Below are 19,539 nucleotides of genomic sequence, written 5' to 3' on the forward strand. Positions count from 1 at the left end.
GACAAGGTCACCCAGGCTGGAGTGCAATGGTGTGACCATGGCTCACTGCAGCCTTGACCTCCCAGGCTCAAGCAATCCTCCTACCTCAGCCTCCTGAGTAGTTGCAATCAGAGGCATGTGCCACCACACCCAGCTATTTTTAAAAAAAATTTTTAGAGAACAGGGTCTCACTATGCTGCCCAGGCTGATCTCAAACTCCTGGGCCCAAGTGATCCTGCTTTCTTGGCTCCCAAAGTGCTGGGATTACAGGTGTGAGCCACTGTGCCCGGCCTGTCCAGACTCTGTATAGACATCAGCAGTCAGGCAGTGTGGCATCTTGGAAAGCAGCCAAGGCTTTGGTGTCCATGAAACCCAGGTTCTAATCTCATTGCTTCCTCTTACTACTCGTGGCTTTTTAGCTTGTGTGCATTCGGCTGCAAGTAACAGTTGACTTGACCACTGATGGCTTAAATACTCTCTTATTTTTTTCAACAAATATTTCTAAATTTAGTTTTTGAGATGGCTAATTCACAAAGCTGAAAAAGCAAAAGTTATTTTGAAAACTATGCAGTGGAACACCTCCTATTCCTGTTCTGATCTGCCAGGTCCCTTCATAGTTAGTCAGTGTGTTTAGTGTCATATACACCCTTCCTGAAGTTCTTTAGGCATTGAAAAGCATTCAGAATATGTATCATTTCTTCTTCACCCTTTTCTTAAGCAGGTGGTAACGTTTTACACACACCATTCTACATTTTACTTTTCCATGTAGCAATAGTCTGGGCGATCTTTCCCTATCAGTACACAAAGAACGTCCTCATTCTTTTTTTTTTTTTTTTTTCTGAGACAGGGTCTCGTGACGTCCCCCATGCTGCAGTGCAGTGGCACGTTCTCAGCTCACTGCAACCTCCACCCTCGCTGGCTCAAGCGATCCTCCGACCTCAGCCTCCAGAGTAGCTGGGATTACAGGTGCTCACCACCATACCTGGCTAATTTTTGTATTTTAGTAGAGATGAGGTTTCATTATGTTGGCCAGGCTGGTCTCGAATTCCTGACCTCAAGTGATCCGCCTGCCTTGGCCTCCCAAAGTGCTGGGATTACAGGTGTGAGCCACTTTGCCTGGCCTCATTCTTTTTTTTTTTTTCAACGACATCTTTATTGACATATTCACATACCATAAAATCCACCCATCTAAAGTGTACCAATTCAGTGGTTTTCAGTATATTCACAGAGTTGTGCAGACATCACCACAATCCATTTTAGAACATTTTCATCATTTCAAAAAGAAACCGTACTCATGAGCAGCCGCTTTGAATTTCTCCCTCCCCACAGTCCTTAGCAACCACACATCTACTTTCGGTTTCTCTGGGTTTGCCTATTCTGGACATTTTGCATAAATGGAATCATGGAATATATGGCCTTTGTGCCTGGCTCCCTTCACTTGGTGTCATGCGTTCCAGGTTCATGCGTGTTGGAGCGTGTGCCCGTGTTTCCTTCCTTCTTATGGTGGAATAATAGTCTGTGATATGGATACTCCACATCTATTCATCCGTTCATCCACGGACGGGCATTTGGGTCATTTCTACCTTTTGCTTCTTGCAAGTAAAGGTGCTGCGGATGTTCACAGGCCAGCCTTTGTTTTGTTTTGTTTTTTGAAACAGAGTTTCGCTCTTGTTGCCCAGGCTGGAGTGCAGTGGCGCAATCTCAGCTCACTGCAACCTGCACCTCCAAGGTTCAAGCGACTCTCCTGCCTCAGCCTCCTGAGTAGCTGGGATTACAAGCGTGAGCCACCGTGCCCAGCCTTGGGCCAGTTTTTGTGTGGACATATGTTTTCGTCTCTCTTGGGTCTATAAGTAGGAGTGGAATTGCTGGGTCACATGGCAACTCTATGTTTAACCTTTGGAGGAACTGCCAGGCGGGTTTCCACAGCAGCTGCAACCTTTTACAGTCCTACCAACAGTGAGTGAGCGTTCGTGTTCCGCCACGCCCTCACGAACACTTGCCCTTGTCCGTCTCTTTGATTTGAGCTATCCTAATGGATGCGAAATGGCATCCTGTGGTTCTGATGTGCACTTCCTTGGTGGCTAATGATGTTGAGTATCTTGTCATGGCCATTTGTATACCTCTTTCTTTTTTGTACAGCTGCATACTATTCCCCTGTTTAGAGAAACTGTAGTTTATTTAACCCATTTACTACTGCAATAGTCCTGCCCAAGAAATTAAAAAAAAAAAAATCAACCTGTTTACTACTGATGGCCAGTGGGTTGCTCCCAGTATCTTGCTATTATTATTATTATTATTTTTAAGACGGAGTCTCGTTCTGTCACCCAGACAGCTGTAGTCCCAGCTACTCGGGAGGCTGAGGCAGGAGAATGGCGTGAACCCGGGAGGTGGAGCTTGCAGTGAGCCAAGATCATGCCACTGCACTCCAGCCTGGGCAACAGAGGGAGACTCTGGGTGCGGTGGTGCAATCTCGGCTCACTGCAAGCTCCGCCTCCCGGGTTCACGCCATTCTCCTGCCTCAGCCTCCTGAGTAGCTGAGACTACAGGCACCTGCTACCGTCTTGCTATTATTCATAGAAACATAACTGTAAGGCTAGGGCATGGTGGCTCATGCCTGTAATCCCAGCACTTTGGGAGGCTGAGGTGGGAAGATTACTTGAGCCCAGGAATTCAAGACCAGCCTGGGCAACATAGCAAGACTCCATCTCTATGAAAAAAAAAAAAAAAATCACAAAACAACACACCTGTAAAAGCCCCTAACTGTATAATTTTGGTCGTGTCAATGGTACCTGCAGAGTATGTTCCCATAAGTGAAGTAGCCAGGCAGAGGGTGAATGCGTCTTGATCTTGGTGGGTATTGTCATGTGCAGGGGGTCCTCATTATTCCAAGATACCATATTTGCAGATTCATCTAATCGCGAACACTTACTCATAACCCCAAAATCAATAACGCACAATGCTTTTCCCATCATTTATGGACACTCACAGAATAGCAAAAAATTTGAGTCACCTGGTGCACACATCTCCAGCCACGGTCAAGCAACGCCACGCCCTGCTTTCTTATTCTCTTACTATAAACAAGTGTCCTTTTTGTGGTCTAGTTAGTGCCATGTTTTCTATGTTTTTGTGCTTTGTGATTTTGCTGTTTAAAATGTCCCCAGTTTGGCCGAGCGTGGTGGCTCTCGCCTGTAATCCCAGCACTTTGGGATGCCGAAGCGGGTGGATCATCTGAGATCAGGAGTTCGAGACCAGCCTGGCCAACATGGCGAAACCTTGGGTCTACTAAAAATACAAAATTAGCCGGGTGTGGTGGTGCATGCCTGTAGTCCCAGCTACTTGGGAGGTTGAGGCAGGAGATTCGCTTGAACCTGGGAGGTGGAGGTTGCAGTGAGCAAAGATTGCACCACTGTACTCCAGCCTGGGCAACAAGAGCAAAATTCCATCTCAAAAAAAAAAAAAATTAGTAAAATGTCCCCGGTTTAGGACAGATGCAGTGGCTCATGCCTGTAATCCCAGCACTTTGGGAGGCTGAGGCGGGTGAATCACCTGAGGTCAGGAGTTCGAGACCAGCCTGGCCAACACAGTGAAACCCCATCTCTACTAAAAATACAAAAAAAAATGAGCTGGGCGTGGTGGCGGGCACCTGTAATCCCAGCTACTCGGGAGGCTGAGGCAGGAGAATCCCTTGAACCTGGGAGGTGGAGGTTGCAGTGAGCTGAGATCGCCGCACTGCACTCCCGTCTGGGTGACAGAGCAAGACTCCGTCTCAAAAAAAAAAAAAGTCCCCAGGTTAGTGCTGAAGTGCTGTCTAATGTTTCTAAGCCCAAGAAAGCTGTATTGTGAGGCTGGGCGTGGTGGCTCACGCCTGTAACCCCAGCATTTTGGGAGGCCAAGGTGGGAGAATCGCTTGAACCCAGGAGGTCGAGACCAGCCTGGGGAACATGGTGAGATCCTGTCTACACACACACACACACACACACACACACACACACACACACACACACACACACACACACACACACACACACACACACACACACACACACACACACACACACACACACACACTAAATACACACACACACACACACACACACACACACACTAAATAAATTTTAGAATTAGCCAAGTGTGATGGCGCACACCTGGGAGGACCACATGAACCTGGAAGGTCAAGGCTGCCGTGAGTTCTTTTCACACCACCGCACCCCAGCCTGGGCAACAGTGAGACCCTGTCTCAAAAAAACAACGAGAAGGCTATGATGTGCCTTTCAGAGAAAATATACATATATATTAGAGAAACTTCATTCAGGCACAAGTTAGGGTGCTGCTGATGTGAGGCTCAATGTTAATGAATCAAAACTATACATTAAATAAGGTGTCTTCAAACAGAAACACACATAAGCCAAGGTTATATATTGGTTGATGAAAGCATTGTGGCCAGAGGCTTTTAGGAACCTAACTTTGTATTTCCCCCAGGAGACATGGCTAATGTCTAAGTATTTGCTAATCCAATGTTCACAGTCACTTTTTAGATTCTATAATATATAGAACACAGCCACCTGGAATAACGATCAGTTGCACAGCGATTTTTTTTTTTCTTCATGCTAGTGGTGCTTTACTGGGTTCTGATTTATGTGCCGTAAAATGCACAAACCTTAAGTCCACAGCTTGATGAGTTTTGACAAATACTACCTATATAAGCATCACTCAAATCTAGCTAGAGAACACGTCTATCATCTGAGCAGGCTCCCTTATAGCCTTTCCCAGTCATTCCTGCATCCCTCCCTTGAAGTGGCCACACGTCTGATTTTTTTCCCCCACTATAAATCAGTTCTGGATATTCTAGATTTTTTTTTTTTTTTTTTTTTTTAAAGACGGATTCTTACTCTGTCACCCAGGCTGGAGTGTAGTGCGGTGATCTCGGCTCACTGCAACCTCCGTCTCCTGGGTTCAAGAGATTCTCCTGCTTCAGCCTCCCGAGTAGCTGGGACTACAGGTGCCCACCACCATGCCCAGCTAATTTTTTGTATTTTTAGTAGAGACGGGGTTTCACCATGTTAGCCAGGATGGTCTCGATCTCCTGACCTAGTGATCTGCCTGCCTTGGCCTCCCAAAGTGCTGGGATTACAGGTGTGAGCCACTGCGCTGGGCCCATATTCTAGATCTTTATACAAATGGACTCACACAGTGTGTAGACTGTTGTGCCAGGCTTCCTTTGCTCAGCATGATCCATTTAAGACTCATTTGTATTGTTGCGTGTGGAAGTCCTTCATTCCCTTTTACTGCCAAGCTGTATTCTGTTGTGTGGATGTAACAATGTATCCATTTAACTGTTGATGGCTGTCTGTGCCATTTACAGTTAGGGGCTTTTATGAATAAGGCTGCTGTGAAATTTTTTTTTTTTTTTTTTTGAGATGGAGTCTTGCTCTGTCGCCTAGGCTGGAGTGCAGTGGCATTGATCTCGGCTCACTGCAAGCTCCGCCTCCTGGGTTCACGGCATTCTCCTGCCTCAGCCTCCCGAGTAGCTGGGACTACAGGTACCCATCACCACTCCCGGCTAATATTTTGTATTTTTAGTAGAGACGGAGTTTCACTGTGTTAGCCAGGATGGTCTCGATCTCCTGACCTTGTGATCCGCCCGCCTTGGCCTCCCAAAGTGCTGGGATTACAGGCATGAGCCACCATGCCCGGCTGCTGTGAAAATTTTTGTACAGGTGCTTTTGTGGACATACTTTTCACTTCCCTTGAGTAAATACCTTGGCGTGACATTGTTGGGTCATAGAGTTGGTATATGTTTAACTTTACTTAATCCAGGCTTTAATTCTCTTCTGGGACAAGATGTCTTGGAGAAGGCCATTCCAGGGATGTTTGGCAGCTGAGGATTGTCAGGCCAGTAGGTCAGTGTCCCTCTTATACTCTCTCTCTCTCTCGTTTTTTTTCCCTTGAGTCTGCTTTGCTAGGGAACCCCCGATTCTCTTGACCTTCCCCTCAGGAATGCATAATGGCTGCTGCGGCACCGGTCATTGTCATTATATTCACAGCAGTCTTTCAAGCAAAAAGAAGGAGCGGGAGCAAACAGTCTTCCCAAGACAAGATTCTGCCTTTTTAACCAAATGTGAAAACTTTCCCATATCCATTCTGAGCTGCAAGGCAGTCTGAGGAAGAAAGTTTCTGGCCAAGGAGCAGGGGTCTGCACTCACTATGGTCTGTCCTCTGTTGACCAGGATGGTGGGGCTGGAAGTGTTTATCAGACCCTGGGCAACTTCTAAATTAGCCTTCCTGAGCCTCAGAGAAGACTTGGTGGGACCACTTGGTCAGAGGCCTGGACCTTGACCAGGAACTGGTGGCTTGTGTTTGATACAAGAACAAGAACCCCAGAAGGAAAACTAAAGAGACAGAAGCTTCTAGTCCGGGCGTGGTGGCTCATGCCTGTAATCCCAACACTTTGGGAGGCTGAGGCGGGCAGATGACTTGAGGTCAGGAGTTTGCCAGGCGTGGTGACGAGTGCCTGTAATCCCAGTTACTTGTGAGGCTAAGGCGGGAGGATCACTTGAACCGTGGAGGCAGAGTTTGTAGTGAGCTGAAGTCATGCCACTGTGCTCCAGCCTGGGTGACAGAATGAGACTTCGTCTCAAAAAAAAAAAGAAGCAGCAGCTTCTAGAACAGTGGTTCTCAGAGTGTGGTCTGTGCCAGCAGCATCAGCATCACCTGGGAACTCGTTAGAAATGCAGAGTCTCAGGCCGCACCGGGACCTGCTGATTCCCAGATTCCCAAATCTGTATTAGGAACCAGTGATCTACAAACCCATGTGCACGTCTTGGGGAACGTTTGTTTTCTCCTTTGCTTCCCTTAGCTGCATTTTTTCCCCCAAATTCGAAGCCTGCTTCGTTGCCTGATGACGTGTGAAGCCCTGTGTCCGATGAACATAATCATTTCTTTTGTATTCCCGTCACCCACCCCGAATGCCTGTGCTTTACCCTCTCCCAGGGTTTTTCCTGTTTCTCATAAGCCGGCATTGAGAAAAATCCAAACCCTTTTGAGATACCTGGTTTTCTTGGCAAGCCTGCAGCTTTATAGCTGTATTTAGAACAGCGTCAAATGGTGAAAAGGGAAAAAAGAAGACGCACAAAACATTTCTAGTTTGTAACTACCTGTATAAAATAGGCTTTTAGGAGCTGGACATCAGTCGCTTTATGGGCAATCTAAGCTTTATGGGGCCCACTTTATTTGGTTAAACTAATTCAATGATTTTAGAGCTCTAAAGGTCACTAAAAATAAAGATGGTGTAGATTTTAATTGCTCTTCAAATTGCTCTTTCTCTGTCTTTCCCAACAGGGGTGGAGGTGGGTGAAGAATCAACATTTTTTTCCCTGTTTTCGTTTTCTAGCTTTAAAATAGACACATCATGCAAGTGGCTACATATCCAGGGCCCAGCCAGCTCTTACTGGGCTTTTGCATGCAATTGAAAATGGTGCTTTGTCCGAGAGGGCATGACTCTGTGGTGTGTCCTTTGTATGAATTGGGAAAGGGGACTCCTTTCTCCATGTGGATGCCACCCTTCTCTGGGGCTCATAGGTGTGAGCAGAACCTGGACTGGATTTGATGCCCCACTTGCCTCTTTGTCTGGATTCCTTTGTGCAGTGAACAACCTGTGCAGCTGTACATGGTGGTGCATACATACACACACACACACACACACACACGTACACACACACACACGTTCTCTTCTCTTCTCTCTTTTTTTTTTCTTTTCTTTTCTCTTTCTTTTTTGAGACAGGGTCTCCTTCTGTCACCCAGGCTGTGGTGCAGTGGCATGATCTTGGCTCACCGCAGCCTCAGCCTCCCAGGCTCAAGCAATCCGCACACTTCAGCTGCCCAAGTAGCTGGGACCACAGGTGCACACTAGCACACCTGGCTAATTTGTAAAATTTTTTGTAGAGATGGGGTCTCACTATGTTGCCCAGGCTTCATATATATGTTCTATACTCTACGTATTATATGCCTCTGTGTCTTAGAAACTTACATTTACATTAGTTTCCCATTGTCGCCGTAACAAATACCACAGATGGGGGATCTTAAAACAGGAAACTATTCTCGTATAGTCCCAGAGGCCCTAAGTCCAAAATCAGGGTGTCAACGGGGCCACCGGGGTGGTCAGAGTTATGCTGCCTCGGGAGGCTCTAGGGAAGAGCCTAGAGCCTTCTTTGCCTGGTCCAGCCCCCGGAGCTCTAGGTGGTCCTTGGCTCATAGCCACGTGACATTAAGCTTTGCCTCCTTCTTCACGTGGCCTTCTGCTCTTCTGTGACTTCTCCTCTGCTGTTAAGAGGACATTTCTCATGGGATTTTGAGCCTACCCAGATAATCCAGGACAGTCTCATCTCAACATTGTTAATCTAATTATGTCTACAAAGACCCTTTTTTCCAAATAAGGATGGCCACATCCACAGGTTCTGGGATGTTTACATATTTTTCGTGGTGGGAGCCACCATTCAACTCACTACAAAGGCCTTGGAAATACATCCTGAGAGCTTAACTTCTAGGCGTCATAGCATGTTAAGTCCACGTGCCAGGTGAATGCATCACCTCATTTGTCTATCTGACCAAAGTTCACGGGAATGACTCATTCGAGGCATTTCAGGACAACGAAAGGGATAGAGGACCTGGCCGGGTGACTGGCAGAGGTGGGGAACCTGTCATAGTACACCCCTGCTGTCGGGGGGTGGAGGGAGAGATGGCCAGGCTGGCACCATCATGTAGTTCCCATGGGCTTAGGAGTTTCAGCTGGGTTCAAATCCTGGCTCTTGGGTGACCTTGGGCAAGTACCCAACCCTTTTTGGCCTCAGTCTCCTCATCTGTGTAATGGGCATGAGGATAATGGCATCTGCCTTATAGTGTTGCTGTGAGAATGAAATGGAGTAAGATGAAGCACTTTGCCGGGCACGGTGGCTCACGCCTCTAATCCCAGCACTTGGGGAGGCCGAGGCGGGCAGATCACGAGGTCAAGAGATTGAGACTATCCTGGCTAACACAGTGAAACCCTGTCTCTACTAAAAATACAAAAACAAAAAATTAGCTGGGCGTGGTTGTGGCGCCTGTAGTCCCAGCTACTCGGGAGGCTGAGGCTGGAGAATGGCGTGAACCCGGGAGGTGAAGCTTGCAGTGAGCTGAAATCACGCCACTGCACTCCAGGCTGGGTGACAGAGCGAGACTCCGTCTCAAAAAAAAAAAAAAAAAAAAATACGAAGCACTTAGTAAGCATTCAGCAACCTTGGCTGGGGTGACGAAGATGATGAAGTCGGAGGTGGCCGTAGCCAAGGGCTCATGGGACAGAACCTGACCCAGTCAAATGCCCAGATTCCCAAACACCAGGGCTCATAGCCATGTGGCCCAGGCAGAGGTTGGACTCGTAGTTGGGGCAGGTCCAGTCGGTGGCCAGTGAGGAAGGGGGTTCGCGGGGAGGAGCAGAGGCCAGAGGGAGCCGGGCCAGGGAGGAGGGCTTTGTATGGTCGTTTACACATGGCATCTCGGTGTCCAGCGCAGGGCAGGCATATAGGAGGAGCCGAGGCTGCTTGGGCAGCATTTATTTACCAATCGGTAGGGCAGCTTTTGAGTATTTTAATGGCAGGAGCAGCCAGATGTGAATAAGCCAAATGTGAACCCAGGCTGGGTGATGAGAGAAATACATTTACTACATTTGGGCCAGAATAGTGGTCATGGACAGGAGGGCACTGACTGGAGAGATTTGGGAGGTGGGAGGGATAAAACTTGGATGAGTCGGGTGTGGGGTCAAACTTGGTTCCTAGTCCCCAGAGAGAGCTGTATCAGTGAGCTGTCGCTGCATAACACACAGCCCTGGCCGGGCACAGTGGCTCTTGTCTGTAATCCCAGCACTTTGGGAGGTCAAGATGGGAGGATTGCTTGAGCCCAGGCATTTGAGACCTGCCTGGGCAACAATAGTGGGACCCCGTCTCTACAAAAAATTAACCAGGTGTGGTGGCGTGCACCTGTAGTCCCAGCTCTTCAGGAAGCTAAGGTGGGAAGATCCCTGGAGGCCAGGAAGTCAAGGCTGCAGTGAGCTGTGATCCCACCACTGCAGTCCATCCTGGGCAACAGAGCGAGACTGTCTCAGAAAATCAAAACAATAATAAACAGAAAAAGGAAAACCATGATCCCAACGGTTAGAATTTGGACTGGGCGTAGCTAGGTGCTTCTGGCCTGGGCTGGGTGTCTGTAGTCAGCTGTTGGGCAGCTGGTGACTCTGCATCTAGGGCTTGGCTGGCTGTTAGCTGGGGTGATGGGGTGATGGGCACGTGGCTCTCATCCTCTTGCAGGCCAGCCTGGGCATCTTCACCTGGCAGCTGGGCAAAGAGTGGAAGTGTGCCAGGCTCAGAATCACACACCATCGGCCAGGCGCCTTGGCTCATGCCTGTAATCCCAGCACTTTGGGAGGCCGAGGCGGTCAGATCACGAGGTCAGGAGTTCAAGACCAGCCTGACCAACATGGTGAAACCCCGTCTCTACTAAAAATACAAAAATTAGCTGGGTGTGGTGGCATGCACCTGTAATCCCAGCTACTCAGGAGGCTGAGGCAGGAGAGAATCGCTTGAACCCAGGAGGTGGAGGTTGCACTGAGCCGAGATTGTGCCACGGCACTCCAGCCTGGGCAACAGAGCAAGACTCCATCTCAAAAAAAGAATCACACACCATCACTTTCACCACATTCTGTTGGCCAAAGCAAGTCAAGAAGCCAGCCCAGGGTCAAGGGCTGAAGTCGTAGACCCCACTTCTTAATAGGAGGAGCTGCAAAGAGTGTGGGACGAGGGAGGAGAATTTCTGGCCACTTTGCAATCAACCACAGTGGCCTTTGTTTCAGATCCCCTTTCCACCAGCCCTCTCCCATTTTGTTTGACCTCTCCTCTTAATCAGTGACCCACAAAGAACAGCCCTTGACCCATGTGAGAGGCCTTGCCATGGGTTGCAAAGAAAATCCAGAAATGGAAGCTCTTTTTGCGTCAGGTTGTATTTGTCTGCAAATAATGGGAAACCACATAGTGGCTTAAACCGTAAGGATTAACAAGTTTGGAGGCGGGCAGCCCATGAAGAGTTATTAAGAGTACAGTCAGGCCGGCGCGGTGGCTCATGCCTGAAATCCCAGTACTTTGGGAGGCTGAGGCGGGCGGATCACTAGAGGTCAGGAGTTCAAGACCAGCCTGGCTAACGTGGTGAACCCCGTCTCTACTAAAAATACAAAAATTAGCCGGGCGTGGTGGCATGTGCCTCTAATCCCAGCTACTCAGGAGGTTGAGGCAGGAGTCACTTGAACCTGGGAGGCAGAGGTTGCAGTGAGTCAAGATTGCGCCACTGCACTCCAGCCTGGGCGACAGAGCGAGACTCCGTCTCAAAAGAAAAAAAAGAACACGGTCTTTTTGTCAGCTCCTATCAACCATCCTCTGCTGGTGGGCTTTTCAGCCTCAGGTTTGTTGTCTCATGGTTGCAAAATGTCTGCCACTGCTCTAGTCATCTCAACTGTATTCAAAACTGCAAGCAGGAGCAAAAGACTGTCTTTCTGGAGAAACTCTGTCTTTGTATTCTGGAAGAAAAACTTTCCCTGAAAGTCTCACTGAGCAGAACCTGTCTGTACACTTCGGTTTTTACTATTTGCAGAACTGTGGTTACTCTAACTGCAAGAAAGGCTGGGAAAGTGAGTGTCTGATAAAGGAGATAGGAATGCCTCTGGCTTAGTTCAATTATTTTAGGGCTATTTTGACCACAACTCACAGTCCAAAATATGTTTCTGTGTGTCACAGTACACACATACACACACACACACACACATTATTGAAACCAATTTGTCAAATACTCACTCTTTACTATGTACGATACACGTTAATGTCTTCCATTCCATTCCATTGCATGCATTTTAATTATTTAAAGCAGTTCCTGGTCACAACCTGCTAATTTGATTTCACAACCTTCAAAGGCGTGACCCATAGTTTGAGAAAGACTGGCCTAGAACAGTCTTTGTTTACATCTTAGTGTTGGCAAGTGTTACCCTGCACAGAGTCAGGCTTCTGTGAGCAGAGAGGAGGAGAGGTGGGGAAATGGTGTTTTGAAAAGCAACAGACTTTGCCACATCATCTGCACTTCCTATCGGCAAATGATATCATTCTGGAGACTTTGTATTACTGGCAGGCAACCTGAGGTTACTCCAATTTATATTGGGAAATTAAAATTTGCCTGTTTGTGGAACTTAGCTGGCCCTTTTAATTCTGTATCCTGCTAGCAGCCTGGCTTCTGCACAACTCCTGATGACAGCGCAAAACTCCGATTGCATTACAAGTGGAGGAGGAATTCACACAATTTTCTGGAAGGACACTGTGTCATTGTTGCGTCATGCTGTTCTTTGGAGCTGGTTGTGGTTTTCAGGCCCGGCCTCTCCTGCTTTTTATAGTGTGGTAGTGAAGAGTGAGGTCTTCAGAATCACAGGGTCTGAGTTCAAATTCTGGTCCCATGGTGCGATCTGGGGCAAGTGTCCTGACCACCTCTGAGTCTCCTTTTCCTGTAAGATGTGCATGAGCAGTGCTTCCGTGGGGATGGGGAAGGATCGGTGGATATGGAGTAAGCACAGGGGCTGGTACCCGGAAGCACTCAGGCAATGCGGGCTCTTCGGGGTGTGCCAGGCAGCTTTGGCTGCGTGATGCCGCAGTGACGAGTGAGCCCGGGTCGCAGTGGTTCATGCTGGCGGAGGCTAGCTTCTTGCTGATGTGTATCCCTGTGGTGGGTTGGCTGTAGCTCTGTCCACATGTCCGCCCTGTTCTGGAACTCAGGGGAACTATGTGATGGCTCTCGAAGCTTCTGCTCTGAACAGACACAGTGCGCCCACTCCATCTCATGGAAGGAGAATCTTTCCGTAGGAGCAGGCCCACTGGGTGGGGGGCAGCAGACAGATGGTTAAAAAGCCAGTGTGCCACACCACGGCTTGTCTCCAGGGTGCTGGTGACAATTTTGGGTCCGCAACCCTGCATGCTAGTTTCCGCCCCCCACCCCGCAACCTCAGTCACTGTTTCAAAAGTTTCTGAGTGTGGGGGGTAGGGGAGGGGTCTCCAGCGCCCTCCCTGGCTGAGAACCACTGGCTGTGCTCCCCAAGCCAGGGATGGGGTCTGCTTCTGCCCTTTTGCTGTCCTCAGCAACCCCCACCAGACACACAGTAGGTGCCTACTAAATGTACATTTCAGCAAGTTGCCTCTTGAACAAATGAAAGGATTTGTTTAATTTCCTCTGCAAATTCATTCATTCATCCCACAGATATTTACTGAGCTCATACTGTATGCCACATACTGTGCCAGCCCCAGGGATCTTGCAGGGGACAAAACAAGCAAAGGTTCCTGTCCTGGGGGACATTTTGGTAGAAGAGACACACAGTAAACGACCAAACCATCAGATGGATATATGATATTTGATGTTAAAATTTTGGTTTTGTTTTTTTTGAGATGGGGTCTCGCTCTCTTGCCCAGGCTGGAGTGCAGTGGCACGATCACAGCTTACTGCAGCCTCGAACTCCTGGGTTCAAGCAATTCTTCTGCCTCAGTCTCCTGAGTAGCTGGGATTACCTGTGTGCAACACCATGTCTGGCTGTTTTTGTTTTTTTTAATGTTCATTTGTGTCTTGAAAGGCTTCCTCTGCCTGCTGGGTTGAGAGCAGCAAGACACCTAGCTGGCCTGGTGAGGGTGCACACAGTGCAGGTGCTGCAGCGCCCCCAAAACTGCTCTTTTCCACTGCGTTTATCTCATCTGGAAAATGGGGGTAATACCAGGGTGTTTGGAAGGATTCAAAGATCCCTGGTACCTGGCTGAAGCAGGAGATCTGTTAACCCTTCCAGATACACACATAGGCCACGTGCGGCAAACAGCACCAAAGTGGGGCTGGGGACTTCTGTCCAGCCTCACTGGGCTGTGGCCCGAAAGCTCTGGGAGTCGCCCCACTAGATAGCATCAACAGTGGCAATTAAAATGATCACGACTAGCGTACACACTGCTTACAGAGTACTTTAGGACATGGATTAAGGGTGTTCCTATGTAACAGTCCCATGGAGGACGTAGTGTTATCCTCCCCAAACTGAGGCACAGAGGGGATAAGTAACTTGTCTTAGGGTACACGGCTGGGAATGAGAAGTGGCAGCCCAGGGATGGGAGCCTCAGAATCCGTCAAGGTGCACTTGATTCCTGCTCTGAGCATGCGCAGGCGGCAACCCCAGCCCCTCGCCCAATTTCTTTTCTTCTTTTTCTTTTTCTTCTTCTTTTTTTTTTTTTTTTTTGAGCTCTGTCATCCATGCTGGAGTGCAGTGGCACAATCTCAGCTCACTGCAGCCTCTGCCTCCTGGATTCAAGCAATTCTCCTGCCTCAGCCTGCCGAGTAACTGGGATTACAGGCATGTGCCACCACACCCAGCTGTTTTGTATTTTAGTAGAGACAAGGTTTCACCATGTTGACCAGGCTGGTCTTGAACTCCTGACCTCAGTTGACCCTCCCACCCCGGCCTCCCAGAGTGCTGGCATTACAGGTGTGAGCCACCACGCCCGGCCTTCTTTTCTTTTTGAAATGGAGTCTCACTGTCGCCCAGGCTGGAGTGTGGTGGTGCAATCTTGGTTCACTGCAGCCTCGGCCTCTCTAGCTCAAGCGATTCTCCCACCTCAGCCTCCTGAGTAGATTGGACCACAGGTGCCCATCACTACCCACTGGCTAATTTTAAAATTTTTTGTAGAGATGAGGTCTTGCTGTGTTGCCCAGGTTGGTTCTCCAGCTCCTGAGTTTAAGCCATCCTCCTGCCCAGCCGAGGCAGGGATTACAGGTGTGAGCTACCCACGCCTCCCTCCTTTTTAGTTCTTTGAAATAAAGTTTTCCTGTGTTGAAACACACAAATCCGAGCTGTTAAATTCTGAACACTCACATAACCTCACCTTGGTCACAACACGGACTGTTTCCTTCTCCCCAGGAAGTTCCCGTTCATGTCTTTTTTTTTTTTTTTTTTTTTTTGAGATGGAATCTCGCTCTGTTGCCCAGGCTGGAGTGCAGTGGCGTGATCTCGGCTCACTGCAAGCTCCACTTCCCAGGTTCACGCCATTCTCCTGCCTCAGCCTCCTGAGTAGCTGGGACTACAGGCGCCTACCACCACGCCTGGCTAATTTTTTGTATTTTTAGTAGAGACGGGGTTTCACCATTCACACGATGATCTTGATCTCCTGACCTTGTGATCCGCCCGCCTTGGCCTCCCAAAGTGCTGGGGTTACAGGTGTGAGCCACAGCGCCCGGCCCCGTTCATGTCTTTAATGTTGTCATTGGAATGAAAGCACATGAATACAAAATCCTCAGAGAGAGCTCTACAGCCTCTACTTCGAAATTCACACTCGGGACTGGTTTGCAGAAGTCTCACGGGAGCTGCACCTCCTCCTGTCTCTAATTCTGCTGGTAGGTAGGTCGTGCTCAGAGCTTGGGCCACACCTACCACAGCCAGGGAGGAAGCATGAACAGACGTGAACCCTTCATCTTGGGAGCTTATGCACACCTCCAGGCCAGGAACAGGGCACCCGCATTCCAGAGGAAAAGAATCCTGTGTTCCAGGGTCTTGCAACATCTGCTTTCTAGATCTTTCTGGGATCAGGACCTGAGAGGAAGAGAAAGCCACTCGCCACTCCTGTTCCTTCCTCCTTCGTCCATGCCAGTCCCTTTATCTCCTTTTCCAATCTGAAGCATCCCAGGCATTCATAAAATGATAACAGAGATGCACACCCCTGTCACCCAGCCCCGCAATAGTGCCTGAACATTCTGCTGTATTTGTTTCAGATCCTACAAGAGAAGTAGCAGGAGAGGGTCGCCTGTCGGGTAGTGGTTAAGGGCGAGGCCTCTGCAGTGAGCCTGCCTGGGCTGAAATCCCAGCCTGGGCGGGGCGCGGTGGCTCACCCCTGTAATCCCCCCTTGGGAGGCCAAGGGGGGGCGGATCACCTGAGGTCAGGAGTTCAGACCAGCCTGGCTGACATAGTGAAACTCTGTCTTTACTAAAAATATACAAAATTAGCTGGGCGTGGTGATGCATGCCTGTAATCCCAGCTACTCCGGAGGCTGAGGTAGGAGAATCGCTTGAACCCGGGAAGCGGAGGTTGCAGTGAGCCGAGATCGCGTCATTGCACTCCAGTCTGGGCAACAAGAGCAAAAAAAAAAAAAAATTCCCAGCCTGACCTCTTACCAGCTACAGGATTTCAGCCAGATGAGTAACCTCTCTGAGCCTGTTTCCTCATCTACTGAGTAGGGATCACAGAAGCACCTGCCTTTTGGGATTTAGGGAAGGCAAATGAGTTGTACAGGTGGGATACCTAAACCAGCACCCAGCACATAGTGGGCCTGCAGTCAGCGTGGTTTATCATTGTCATAGTTGGTCCTCGTTCTTTACAGATCCCGTATTTGTGAACTCACCTACTTGCGAACATTGGTAACCCCAAAACGGTGCTGATCATTTGCAGAAGTGGGTAGAGTGGCCAAAAAAATTGAGCTGCCTGACATGCAGGTTCCCAGCTGAGGTGGGGCCTGGCAGCACTCTGATGTCGTGTTTCAGCTCAGATTGCAAAGCAGTGTCCTTTTTGCAATCTATTTAATGCCACATTTTTCACATCTTTGTGAGTCTTTTTTTTTTTTTTTGAGACGGAGTCTAGCTCTGTCACCAAGGCTAGAGTGCAAGTGGTGCGATTTCGGCTCACTGCAAGCTCCGCCTCCTGTGTTCAAGTGATTTTCGTGCCTCAGTCTCCTGAGTAGGCACGACTACAGGCACCCGCCACCAGGCCTGGCTAATTTTTTCTATTTTTAGTAGAGACTAAAGGGTTTTGCCATGTTGGCCAGGCTGGTCTCGAACTCCTGGCCTCAAGTGATTTGCCCGCCTCAGCATCCCAAAGTGCTAGGATACAGGCATGAGCCACCGCGCCCTGCTGTCTTTGTGCTTCTTATTGGTGATTTCTCTGTTTAAAATGGCTCCTAGGCCAGGCACAGTGGCTCACTCCTGTAATCCCAACACTTTGGGAGGCCGAGGCAGGTGGATCACTTGAAGTCAGGAATTTGAGACCAGCCTGGACAATATGGTGAAACTTTGTCTCTGCTTAGCCGGGTACAGTGGCAGGCGCCTGTATCCCAGCTACTTGGGAGGCTGAGGCAGAATTGCTTGAACCTGGGAGACGGGGGTTGCAGTGAGCCGAGATCGCATCACTGCACTCCAGCCTGGGTGACAGAGCAAGACTCACAAAAAATAAAAAAATAAAATAAAATGGCTACAAGCAGGGTGCAGAAATCTAGTGTTCCTAAGGGCAGTGAGGCTGTGATGTGCCTTCTGGAGAAAATACCTGTGTTAGAGAAGCTTCCTTCAGGTGGGAGTTATAGCCCTGTTGGCCATGAGTTCAATGTGAATGAATCAACAATATAGATTAAATAAGATGTCTTCAAACAGAAACGCATATAAGTCAAGGTGATGTATCGATTGATGGGTGAAAATACTGTGGCCAGAACCTGGCAAGAACCTAGCCTTGAATTTTCCCTAGGAGCAGCGGCTCAGTGTTCACGGTGACTTTCTAGAACCTCACTACTGCAAATAGCAAGAATTGGCTGCATTTTGTTAGACTGAAGTGCCAGTAAATGATATAGTATAATGTTACATGCTATAGTGTATGTGCTACATGTATGTAGTATATATGGGGTAATAGTATGTATAGTGTGGTTTTGTTCTATTTAAATTATTTTTATTTTTATTTTTTATTTTTGAGATGGAGTCTCACTCTGTCACCCAGGCTGGAGTGCAGTGGCACGATCTCAGCTCACTGCAAGCCCCGCCTCCCGGGTTCACGCCATTCTCCTGCCTCAGCCTCCTGAGCAGCTGGGACTACAGGCACCCGCCACCACGCCCGGCTAATTTTTTGTATTTTTAGTAGAGACGGGGTTTCACCGTATTAGCCAGGATGGTCTCGATCTCCTGACCTCGTGATCCGCCTGTCTCGGCCTCCCAAAGTGCTGGGATTACAGGGGTGAGCCACCGTGCCTGGCCAAATTTTTTTATTTTTGAGACAGGGTCTCACTGTCGCCCAGGCTGAAGTGAATGCCACTATCCTAGCTCACAGCATCCTTGACCTCCTGGGCTCAAGCGATCCTCCTGCCTCAGCCTCTCAAGTAACTGGAACTACAGGCAAGCGACCATGCCCAGCCAAAAAGCTTTCTTTTTGTAGAGACAAGATCTCCCTGTGTTGCCTAGCCGCACTGGTCTCGAACTGCTGGGCTCCAGTGATCCTCCTGCCTCAGCCTCCCAAAGTGCTGGATTTACAGGCGTGAGCCACCGCACCAGCCATTTTGTGTGATTCTAAATTTTTTAAACTTCCCTTGAATGTTGCCTTTTCAGCCTCCCGTCTCTCTTCCATCCCCCTCCTTTGTCCATCCCTCTCCTACCTACCTCCCATAGTTCTGTCCGTCTCTGACCATGTCTTTTTCCTTTTCGCTGACTTTCTCACTCACTGTCTGTCTCTCATTTTCTCCACAGCTGGCCCCCAAGAGGACCCTTTCCAAGTCCCCAGCTGGGGGCTCTGCGTAGACCTGGAGTGGACACGCCCCTCCTTCCCTTCATGATTCGTTTGTAGCGCAGGTAACCAGCAAAGCATCCCTGTTCATTCCTGGAGGGGCAACCGTCCCTCATTCCACCTCCCCAGCACCCCCTTGGCCCCTGGATGAGGAAGGAGCATTCCTTCCTGGAAGAGCCTGGCTAAGGAGTATCTCCGGCTCTTTCTTCTCCCACCTGGGCCCCCTGGGTCATCTGGGCCATCACCCTGCCTCTGCATTAGCTGCAAGCAAAATCTTTCTCTCTGCCCCTTTCCCCTTTTCTCCAGATTTTTTGCAGACCATGGCTTTGCATGCCTTCTGTGAGCGGATTGGGGAGGGAAGGGGCTCATAGGTCATGTACCTGGTGACACAGGGTGAGGAAGCCTGGTGGGGCTGGGATATGGAGCAGGTGGTGAGAGTACGTCCTCACCACTTCCTAAGGCAGCGAGAGCCCGGGAGGTGCCTCCCTGGGGACAGTCCCCACAGCCAGCCCCTGAGAGGGAGAGTAATTGGCGTGTGGGGCTCTGGAGATGCATGTGTCTCTGTCTGTGCTGCAGGGAGAGGGATCCGTGAACCCTGGAAAAGTATGTGTCACATTTCTTACCCACGTGCATGTTTTGGCGTGAAACATGCATGTGTCATCAGATTTTTCACAACATGATTCAGCAAATACACCCCAGCCCACTGTGGGAGGTCCCTGGCCAGGGGTCTTCATTGTGTCACTGAGCACTGGGGATGGAGGACTTGGGAGTGGCACTGAGGAGACCCCTGTTAGGGGAGTTCAGAGTATGCCGTCAGGGTGAGGGGCTGTGAACCAGCCGAGGGTGCGTGTAAGATTTTATATGTGGGGTTTTTGGGTGAGAATGGTGACCCGTGGCACCGTGGCAGTTGTCACATCATCAATGAGGTTTGAGACCCTCTACCCCAACGAAAAAAGAG

The 19,539-nt window shown here is 49.2% G+C and overlaps 1 protein-coding gene across 7 annotated transcripts in view; it reads left to right on the forward strand.

Moving 5' to 3' along the window:
- The window catches only part of BICRA (BRD4 interacting chromatin remodeling complex associated protein), a 96,021-nt gene that overhangs the window by 44,825 nt on the left and 31,657 nt on the right, over positions 1-19,539 (forward strand). For all 7 annotated transcript variants that reach the window (XM_054540817.2, XM_063720170.1, XM_024237610.3 and 4 more), the window contains one exon: positions 18,545-18,646. The gene's annotated coding sequence lies outside the window, so the exon portion shown is untranslated. The remainder of the gene's footprint in view (positions 1-18,544; positions 18,647-19,539) is intronic.

The sequence above is a fragment of the Pongo abelii genome, chromosome 20 (genome assembly GCF_028885655.2).
Source record: "Pongo abelii isolate AG06213 chromosome 20, NHGRI_mPonAbe1-v2.0_pri, whole genome shotgun sequence".
Taxonomy (NCBI): domain Eukaryota; kingdom Metazoa; phylum Chordata; class Mammalia; order Primates; family Hominidae; genus Pongo; species Pongo abelii.